Raw genomic sequence first — 11760 nt, 5'->3', positions numbered from 1 at the left:
GTGTGTGTGCATGTGTACAGGTATCTGTGTGTATGACTGTATTGTACCTACGTCTGGCCGAGCATGTGCCTGTCTGACTACCTGAACAGAGAGAGTCGGAGGGGGGGAGCACCAAAGCTAATTACTGAGCTAATGATTTAGCTTTACAGCGTGTCAACCAGCTTCCACTTCTGCTGATGGTCCATCCCTCAACAAAGCCTCCATCTTTTTTTCAAACACACACACACACACAAGTACGTGCCTGCACGCACGCACACACGCACGCAGGCACGCACGCATGCTCATGCACACACACGCACATACACACACATGCAGACAGACACACACACACTCAAACACACACACACACACACACACGTCTCCATTTTGTGCTGGCTTAGCTCACCCTGAAACACATGCAGTTTGGAGGGCTATACCTTCAACCCCACTACTCTCCCTCTCTCTCTCTCTCTCTCTCTCTCTCTCTCTCTCTCTCTCTCTCTCTCTCTCTGTCCTTCCCTCCCTTTTTCTCTTCATCTAGTCCCTCGTTCTACTCAATACTTCATCCCTCTCCCTTGCCCTCTCCCTTTCCATCTCCCTTTCCACTCCATCTCTCTCTCTCTCTCTCTCTCTCTCTCTCTCTCTCTCTCTCTCTCTCTCTATATATATATATATATATATATATATATGTATATATATGTCTCTCGTTCTACTCGATACTCCATCCCTCTCCCTTTCCCCCTCTATGACTCTCTCTCTCTCTCTCTCTCTCTCTCTCTCTCTCTCTCTCTCTCTCTCTCTCTCTCTCTCTCTCTCTCTCTCTCTCTCTCTCTCTACTTCACTGTTATTTACAGTTGTGTAATGGTGGGAGCAGATAGGGCGTGTGTAATTAACCCCCCACTACTTTTGCTTTATTTAAATGATGCCTTGTGCAACATGGAAATGACTCTGGCAGGCTACTGAATGTGTGTGGTTCAGCAAAATGTGTGTGTGTGTGTGTGTGTGTGTGTGTGTGTGTGTGTGTGTGTGTGTGTGTGTGTGTGTGTGTGTGTGTGTGTGTGTGTGTGTGTGTGTGTGTGTGTGTGTGTGTGTGTGTGTTTTTGTGTGTGCGTGTGTGTGTGTGTGTGTGTGTGTTTGTGCGTGTGTGTGTGTGAGTGTGCGTGTGTGTGTGTGAATGTGCGTGCGTGCGTGTGTGTGTGTGTGTGTGTGTGTGTGTGCATGTGTATGTGTGTGTGTGTGTGTGTGTGTGTGTGTGTGTGTGTGTGTGTGTATGCGTGTGTGTGTGTGTGAGTGTGCGTGTGTGTGTGTTTCCTGCAAGTGTGTATGTCTAGGCTGCCTATGAGTTTGTGTTGTTTGTTTACTGTGAGATTTGTGTCATTGAGATAGAACATCGTGTTCTGAGACGTGTGCACTGACGAACACATTGCAAAGGCACCTCACAAGTCAGTACTTATTGTGCCAATCACCAGAGGTGTCACGAAGCTATACCAACTACAACTGTAAATAATAATATAATTTGTAATATCATGATATGGTGGATGAAATGTGAAATATGATGAAATATATTTTGTATGTTATTTCTTTGCTTGTTTATCATGAAATGTTTTTTCTGCATTATGACGTTATGAACAAATGTCTCTGGTAAATCCTGGTAAACACTATTGACCTAAATTAAACAAATCATTCAGTAAGATATAGTCTTTGATAAATGCAGTCTAATCTAGTTGGCACCAAAACAAACATGGCTATTGTGTAAACTGACTAATTAGAAGAACAATAGACTGCATGTTACAGCCAAGTCCCAAGATGTTTGAGAACTCGCTATGGTAGTGCTACTTATTTTCTGTGCTCTACCATACTGTAGGCCTCTGCATGTGTTGGGAATGACTTAGCTGGTAGCAGCAGGCAGGACTGGACTGGGCATCTGGCATAGTGGGAATTTCCCGGTCGGCCCTGCACCCTCATGGGCCCCTATTTTCAGAAATGAAAAGTTGGAAATTAGGGGCCCACAAGGCTGCGGGGCCCACCAGTGAGTCATTTTTGTGCCACTAAGGATGAGGGGCCCCTTTAAAGCAAAAAGTGCCCAGGCCCTATTTTTCCTAGCCTGATTATCATCGACATTCAAATCTCTTTGAGACTTGGTCTGACCAAGAGCATGACAATTAACATTTCCCACATGGCGTGGTTGACTCGCCTCCCTTGGTCTGCTTATGGTTGTTTGCTTACCGACAAAGAGGGAGGAGTTCCCGTATTTTCGTGAACTCAGAAAGTACTTGCATTGCTCTTGACCTGACTAGTTGCAACGCTGAAAGTTTTGCGTCACTAGGAGGGCACAGCCTGGCTATATTTCTCCCCCAGCCCATCCCTGGCAGCAGGATGAGTTGAGGAAACGATAATACCTGCATTTCCAGCTAGGGCTGCACAATTAATCGAAAATAATCGAAAATCGTGATATAATCGTGATATCGAAATCGTGATTTCAGTTGGGATTTAATCGTGGCAATAGTGACCTACCTTCGAGAACGCCTTTGAAGCCAGAACATACTGACAGGCTGGTGTTTCTGACCAGAAATTTCATGCTATTGCCTTTACATAATTATTCAAATTTTTGCATTTATTTTGCTCATCCCGTATATAATTCATCCTTGGTTATATTTCATCTTGTTATAATTTTCAAAAAAATCTGCAAAAAATCAATAATCATGATTAATAATCGTGATTACGATTTTGACCAAAATAATCGTGATTATGATTTTTTTCCATAATCGTGCAGTCCTACTTCCAGCACTTCCTACCCCTGATCTCGATCCAATTCGAGGTGCCCGCGAGGAGGGTACACCAGCGGCAGGCGGAAGTCATTACAGTGTTCGCCGTGTGGTCGTCAAACTTTCTCCCTTGTTACTTTCTCACATTATTGCTGTGCGAGAGAAAGTCCTCCCATTCCGTCTAGTCTCAGGCAAGCGTGGTGTGCGCTATTGTGCTATGGGCTGTCATGTAGCCTGTACCTGTATCTGTCTGCAGGGAGGGAGAGAGAGAGGGAGAGAGAGAGAGAGAGAGAGAGAGAGAGAGAGAGAGAAAGAGAGAGAGAGAGGGAGAGAGAGAGAGAGAGAGAGAGAGAGAGAGAGAGAGAGAAAGAGGGAGACAGAGAGAGACAGAGAGAGGCAAAAAACATAGAGCAAGACAGGGCGAGAGAGATAGACTCAGAAAAAGGGGAGAATGGGGAGGGAAGACACAGACAGACAGATATAGCTGGAAATAGAGAGAGAGAGAGAGAGAGAGAGAGAGAGAGAGAGAGAGAGAGAGAGAGAGAGAGAGAGAGAGAGAGAGAGAGAGAGAGAGAGAGAGAGAGAGAGAGAGAGAGAGAGAGAGAGAGAGGGCAGCTGAATCGACTGTCATAAAAGTAATAAAACAAAACCATATTATGATTAGTATTGGGCTGGCTCCTGCTTTCTTTTTTCTCACTCTACCACCCCCCACACACACACACACACACGCCCACCCCCACGCACACACACACACACACACCGCAGACAGAACCAGCGGGTCTAATTTGTTTTTCGCATGTGGTGACTTTAATAACATTTCAGCCCAAATCCATACAGATCTGGCATTATGAGATGAAGAGCGATTATAATGCCGCCGCCGCCGCCGTATGGAAAATGTCTAAACGATTCACTCATGATCCCTACTGATAGGAGATTAGTCCATCCACCTTCACCTCACACACACAGCGAGAGAGAGAGAGAGAGAGAGAGAGAGAGAGAGAGAGAGAGAGAGAGAGAGAGAGCGGGAGAGAGAGAGAAAGAGAGAGAGACAGACAGACAGAGAGAGAGAGAGCGGGAGAGAGAGAGAAAGAGAGAGAGACAGACAGACAGAGAGAGAGAGAGATATCTCTCTTTTACTGCATTTAACTTACATACAATACAAAATCTCTCTCTCTATGCTCGCTCACTCACTCTCACTCACTCACTGACTCACTCACTTACTCAAACACACACACACACACACACACACACACACACACACACACACACACACACACACACACACACACACACACACACACACACACACACACACACACACACACACACACACACACACAAACACAAGGCTTAATTTCCATTAAGTTACACGTAAGTGCTGCAAAGCAATAATGTGCTCACATCTGAGCAGAGATCTGAATGAATTCAGATGGGTATGCTGATGGTTAGATCATTTGCAATGAAAGATTCCCAAAAACTGAAACCCATACCCCAAATCAACCAATTTGTCAATTTGTCCCTTGTAATGAGTGGTAGCATAGACAGGACAGTGAGGCTGCTCGCTCTCATAGGTTTGTAGTGAGAGAGACGACATTGCTCTTGACCTGACAAGTTGCAACGCTGAAAGTGTTGCGTCACTAGGAGGACACAGCCTGGCTACTACACATGCACATACATCCTTTTCTAGCCTGACTGGCCAGTCCATTCATTTTAAATGACTTTGTAATTCACTAATGTTCTGATTAAGCTTCTTTGGGGAGGGTTTAGCCGTCTTCCGAGCAGCCAGCCAACAAGCACTTGGGCGCATACTAGTAACATACGTCATGAACGTCAAACTGTCAGCGATTGGTCACCCCTCATTTCAAACCATAGTTGATCTCACTTCTCCCACCCAAGCGCTCCAGGGCATCGAGGATCCAGACTAAAAACGAATTGCGGCGTGATTAATGTGGTGTGGTAAAACCAGCCTAATCCTTTTCATCCAAATATTGAATCTGATAACATTGAATATTTTGTCTTTGTGAACACACACACAAACGAATAAATAAATAAACATCTTCATCCTGTGTATTGATCAGACACTTTTTAGAAACTTCAGCCGACAAATCACTTCCACTAGAAGTTCCATTTCGTTTCACTGTTACCATAGCAATATCTGGTCATTGTGTAGTGTACACACAAAGCACATCAGGATATCCTTTATACTGTGAATTAATATCTTCATATCTGCTTGGTTTTTACACTAGCTATGCTACTAATTCTCTATATGAGCTGAATTATGAAAAGCATGCAGTTTGATCGCCCTTCCTTTGACCCTGCCCATTGTAGCATTTGCACATTGTGCAGTACAGTAGATGTAAAAGGAGGACCCAATGTGCTATCATTGCAACTGTAACACAGCACACAATGAAATTGAAACAATGAAATATTTTTCACCTATGCAGTGAAGCGCCTCACCACAAGTACCTGTAGATGGGGGCAGCCAAACTGGCATCTGTTTTTTTTTTCACCGCTCCCTCCCACCCACCTGCTGGCATTGGGGTTTGACCTGACCAACTCTTGGCTACAAAGCCACCTCTCTATCCGGTGATCATAACTGTATACATACAGTATGCACTGTATAACATAGCCTTCATTGCATACATACCATGAGAATATCCATGAGATGTCCATTAGTGGTGTGGATCGGCACTGCCCTCACGATCCGATTCGATCACGATTCGGGAATTGGTTCCATAATCTTGCTGCATGGTAACTAAAAGCTGCAGTAGATGATCCAATCCGATTCGATTCAATTCTACAATGCATTGCAATGCATTACATTTCTACTGAACGCAAAGCAAATGTTCAGCCATGATGAGGAAATACAAGTAGTCAGATACTGAGCAACAATTTATTGGCTGTTTTCTGTATCAGTCTGTATCAGTCTTGCAATGTTTTGAAGTGTTTTTATTTAATTTAACATTCATTTGCTCCCGAAATATCCATGGAAGTAATTGAAACTTAAAAAAATTGCCGGATTGATTCTGGAACTTGCCAGATCTGGATCTGGATCGTCCATGCCCCGGATCGATTCGGATCGCCGAATCGATAATTGTTGACAGCACTAATATCCATTGTGTTTCAAGCTCTAACTTGCAAGGAAGAACCATGGTGCAGTCAATAAAACACGGCAAAAAATAAGTGGCTGTTACACTACCGTGTTTGTGCTCTACATTTTTATACAAGAAACATTTGAAACCTTTGAATTGGGTGGCAGGTAGACAGAGGCGGTTCTAGACCGAAATTACCAGGAGGGCCGAGGTGGGACCATTATTTTTTCAGGGGGGCACATAAATTGGCAAAAGAGATACATTTTTGTAAAATGTTATAAATATGTAATATATACAAAAATGTACATCATGTCGCAGTCATTGGCTGCTCAGCACAGCGGCCACAACAGGGGCCAGGAGGAAATCTACAGGGGCCCTGGCCCACCCTGGCCCACCCTGGACCCCGTCTAGAACCTCCCATGCAGGTAGACCAGTACCTGTAGATCTATGATGAGATGTGAGCAATGAGTGGTGAATGTTTGTCCTTGATCCTCTCTTCCTTCAATTTGCATACAGTTTTCCACACCCACCACAAAGGCTCTGAATAAATAAAAAAAGATGAATATTGCATTCACTCAAAGTATGTGATAGTCAGTCGGTCTCTCTGTGAGTGTGTTTCTTTCTATTTGACTATGACTCTCTCTCTCTCTCTCTCTCTCTCTCTCTCTCTCTCTCTCTCTCTCTCTCTCTTGCTCGCTCTCTCTCATGCACTCCTTTTCAATCTCTCTGTATTTTTTTTCCTCTTCATAAATTTAATTGAATTTCATTTCCAAATTAAACTCCAGTATTCATCAAGTGCCACAGAAAAAACAAACACTTGAAAGCCATAAAGTGGGAGGGAGGAAGATCAGAGCCGCATATTCTGCCTCAATCAATTCCAGTCCTCGCCATCGCCACTTTAATATCTCTCCCTCTCTCTCATTCCCTCTCTCTAACTCTCTCTCTCTCTCTCTCTCTCTCATTCTCTCTCTCTCTCTCACTCTCTCACTCCCCCCCTCTCTCTCTTTCTCTCTTTTTCTCTCATTCTCTCCTCCTCTCTTACTCTCTCTTTCTCTCTCTCTCTCTCTCCTTCTCTCACCTCTCTCTTACTCTCTCTCTCTCTCTCTCTCTCTCTCTCTCTCTCTCTCTCTCTCTCTCTCCCTGTGCCGATGACCCTCCTCTGCCACCGCCGCTTCGCCATTATTGAAATGGGTGCTTACACCACCACGAGATATTGCATCTGAAATTGAATAAATAACATGGCGGAAAAAAAGCTCTCTCGCTACTCTTGAAAAACATTTTAACATGCTCCACGTAATGTAATGCATGTTCATTTGATTTCATGTCTTTATTTATTTATTAGTATTGTTTTTTACCCCAGGGCTTGGACGGAGTGTGCGTATAAGCAGAATTTCCTGCTGTTCGAGACACTTGGAGTACTCATCTGTCACAACCAGGCAAGCAAACTAGGCAATTGCCTTGGGCCCGAGGCAAAACAGCCTGTTTTTTATGGGTATGGCAAGGTATGCCAAGTTTATTCGCATTTCATACACAGGTGCAACTCAATGTGCTTCACAAAAAACAAGAATAAATTAAGATGCAAAAAGAAAGGAAACAAGAAAGAAATAAAGAAAGAAATTATGGGCAAAGAACATTAAAATATTAAGATAAAAACATATGGTATATAAATATATAAATATAATGTTTTGACCGATAGCGGCTTCCAACAAGAGTTCGAGTTGTGCGTAAAGGTCGTGCAGCCAGGAGAAAACAAAAAACCCCGAAAACCTGTGCATTGGAAATCAGAGGTGGGGTATTGGGATGTCTTGTAAGGGCCCCATATGCCTCTTTGCCCAGGTCCCCCAAATACCGTGAAACCAGAGAGAGTAGAGAGAGAGAGGTTCCATTGGCCCATTGTTTCCTGGTTCTATTAATCCCCCTTTAGGCAGACCTAGACAGACCTAAGGACTGTTCTATTCAATGCTAGGAGCATTATGGCACGCCCCTTTAGGCAGACCGGAACTTGGTCATGTTAGGTGCCCATAGAAACCAATTACATTGGCATATCTCTATATCTCATGGCACACAAGCAATCATTTATTTCTCACCCTTCCTTTCTCTCACACAAACACTTTGTGTGTGTGTGTGTGTGTGAACGTGTGTGTGTGTGTGTGTGTGTGTGTGTGTGTGTGTGTGTGTGTGTGTGTGTGTGTGTGTGTGTGTGTGTGTGTGGCGTGTGTGTGTGTGTGTGTGTGTGTGTGTGTGTGTGTGTGTACATGTGTGTGTGTGTGTGTGTGTGTGTGTGTGTGTGTGTGTGTGTGTGTGTGTGTGTGTGTGTGTGTGTGTGTGTGTGTGTGTGTGTGCGTGCGCATGCACATGCATGCATGCGTGCGTGTGAGTGAGTGAAGGTGTGTGAGTGAATGTGTTTGTGCGCACTAAGGTGTGTTTGTGTGTGTCTGTATGTGTTTCGGTGTGTATGTGTGTGCATGCGTGCGTGTGTGTGTTGGCATCCAGCCTGTCAAGGTGTGTGTTCTTTTCCCCAGACTCTATTTTTCCCCCTAAATCACCTCGGCGGAGTTGCTATTTGATTTGGGCTTTGTCCATCACAGCCTTATTGGGCTTGATAGCTACTGATGGCTTTCGATGAATAAGAAACAGGTTGTGCAAAAGGTCATGTTTCTATTCAAAATATTAATGATTTCTTCCCTCTCCTCCCCTCTCTTCCGTTAAATCCAATCCTCTTGATATTTCAGCTAATACCGTCGGATTTGGAACGCAGGGGAAAAGGCACAAGACGAATGAAAAACCCCTCTCAGTAATACCCCGGTATTAAACTCCAAATGAATGTCACACGGGACTTAAAATTTGACTCGAGATTTGTTTTGGATAAACAAATGAAAAGGTAAACAGCTGATTACACCACAGCAATGAGCCCTTTTGCATTAACCATCAACCCTTACAGAAGGCTCCTGTTCAACGTTTTCTTTTCTTTTTTTTCTCATTATTATTATTATTATTGTTATTTATGTCCGGCTGTTCTATAATTGAGTGGAAATAGACTGTCTACGGTCATTGAGAGAGGCAGAAGGCCAGTCATTCTGCATGCAAATATGTCCGTACAGAAGAACCACTAGATCAGGCTCCTGTGCACTAATAGATCTATCAGAAGTGTCATTTTCCTCTTGTGCATCCCATAATGTCAGGACATTTGCATAGGTTTTAAATTGAGGTTGCATTTCAAAAGAAGAAACTTCCTGTGAAGTTTTATTTATTTAACCCATTTTAGCCTAAGCCCATGTTGGGAAATGATGCCCTCTGCCTATTAAAACCTAAATACTATTTCAGCCTCCAAAGCACATAAAAACATGAAATAAGTTGTTGTTAAACGCTAGGACGCTCATTTTGCATTAGAATGTGTTCATTCAGCTCTAACATTCTCCCCTTTTAAATAAAAACTTAAAACTCAAGAGCCTGAATGTAGCGTATATGTCGCTCCAGGCTAAGATGGGTTAAACGTGCTGTATGGGGTTAAGGGATACTAGGCAGTCCTGGAGGTTTCTGCTGAAAATCAACTGTACACTGTCACATTGTTTTCTCTCTCTGATGCTTTCAATGCCTTTCATCCCAGTGAGACAGCAGTCAATATAAACTTGATCATGTGTACTGAAGTACAGTACATACTGTAAAATCAGATTTTCTCATGGCACCTTTATTTTGCACGTTCCTTTGGGGCCTTCGGTCAGAATTTGCTAGAGGGTTACCTACCTTACTGTATTCTGTCCACAAACTGCAGAAGTGGTTGGGAGCAGTGTTGCCAGATGTTTCTGATCAAATCCCGCCCAAAAGGTTCTCAAAAACCGCCAAAATGCGCTAAATTCCGCCCGAATTCAACAAATTACATTGACTTCTATGGGCCCAATACGGCAAAAAAAAAAAGCCAAATGCCCAATTTTCACGTTTTTACCCACAGACGCTTATCCCAAGTAGCCCAATTGGGTGGACACCCGCCCAATCTGGCAACACTGGTTGGAAGAAGTGGAAACACTTCTGTCTATATCACCTTGAAATATCGAATGACTCACGAAGGTCCTAAATTAACTTGAGAATGTACCAAAATACTAGACTGGAATGACCCGCCCATAATATTTCTCTTCATTACTATTCATGGTCTGGAGGATCTTAGACCTGACGCGATTAGAGGGGCGAGAGGATTGCACTCAGTTCTGGTTTGGAACAATTGGACAGGTCTCATCCAATCGTTCGCTTGGTCGGCTGCCTGGTGGACGACCAAATTCTCCACAGGAAAGAACCTCCAGACCATGAACACGGGGGGGGGGGTGTTCACCAGGCTACCAGAATACACCCTAATTCTGTAAATATGGTTGTGTTTCAGCAATCACGTAGCCTGTGAGTGAGATGGTTGCATTGACTGTAAAACATTCATTGGTATGCTACAAAGTAAGCCTGGCGATGCCATCCTACATACTTCCGCCCAAAGATTTTGGCTCCGTCTGGACCAGCCCCCTCCGTCTGGACCAGCCCGCCTAGCTTGGTTCGCTCACGATTCTGCTAATCAACAAACCGTTGACATAGGTGACGCAGAACTCACCGGCGCAGTTTGTTACTGATTGGTTAAGGTAACACTGTTCACACTTTTGTCTTGTTATTTGTATGCTTTGGCAACACTGTATTGTAAAAGTCATGCTAATACAATAAAACACAATTTGAATTTTAATCTGGATTCGGCACTCCAATTCACTTAATTTGCAGAGTAAGGTCAGATCATCACCCACCCTCAATGGAAACAGATTCCTCTTAGCTTGATCCAGACTGTATGATGGAGTCAACAGTCAGCTTTTGCCCAGGCTACTATGAACTATACCACACAGGGCAGTCATGGGTAAGCGGTTAGGGCGTCAGACTTGTAGCCCGAAGGTTGCTAGTTCGACTCCCGACCCGCCAGGTTGGGGGGAAGTAATCAACCAGTGCTCTCCCCCATCTTCCTCCATGACTGAGGTACCCTGAGCATGGTACCGTCTCGCCGCACTGCTGCGCCATTGAGGGCTGCCCCCTTGCACGGGTGAGGCATACATACAATTTCATTATGTGCAGTGTTATGTGAAGTGTTGTGTCACAATGGCAATGGGAGTTGGAGTTTCCAATGGGCTTTCACATAGGAAATGAGTTGCATCATTTTGTACCCCACAAACTGTAGCACACTGTGTATTCAATAAGTGAGCATTTAACATTAATTTGCCTCTTTACACATGCTAGTCTAGCTGTCCAGAGCTGATTGCTATCTTGTTTTTTTTATTTGTGGTAGATAATCAGAGATGCCATGCTGTGTCTAATGTAAAATCTAAGTTACGCTTGCTGTAGGGAATGACAACAGGAATCTTGAAAGACCATCGTAGTGAGTTTACATGACTAACAAAGCATTTAGATTTGTTGAGGAAACAAAGATAAACATCATTAGCAACAAATGCACCATGACAACCATAGCAACCAAAATAACCATCTTAATAACATATGCATACTCTAAAATGTTCATGCATATGCACGCACACACATGCACAAGCACGCATGCACACACGCAAGCACACGCACACACACACACACACACACACACACACACACACACACACACACACACACACACACACACACACACACACACACACACACACACACACACACACACACACACACACATGCATACCGTTTCTCATTGGTTCAGTGAGTCTCACAGTCTAACACTTACGCATACTGTTTCTCATTGGTTCAATGAGTGGCACAGTCTATTGATGTATTTCAATTGTGCACTTGAAGACATTCAGTGTAATAAATGGTATGACTTAGCAATGCAAATCACAACCTTTAGCAATTCAACAATGCCCACAGCCATTTCCCTCCAAAAGAGGCGGCGCAACTTGTTTACATTGAGA

Source organism: Engraulis encrasicolus, chromosome 21 (genome assembly GCF_034702125.1).
Source record: "Engraulis encrasicolus isolate BLACKSEA-1 chromosome 21, IST_EnEncr_1.0, whole genome shotgun sequence".
Taxonomy (NCBI): domain Eukaryota; kingdom Metazoa; phylum Chordata; class Actinopteri; order Clupeiformes; family Engraulidae; genus Engraulis; species Engraulis encrasicolus.
The sequence above is the reverse complement of the archived record's forward strand: the minus strand, read 5'-3'. Positions refer to the sequence as shown.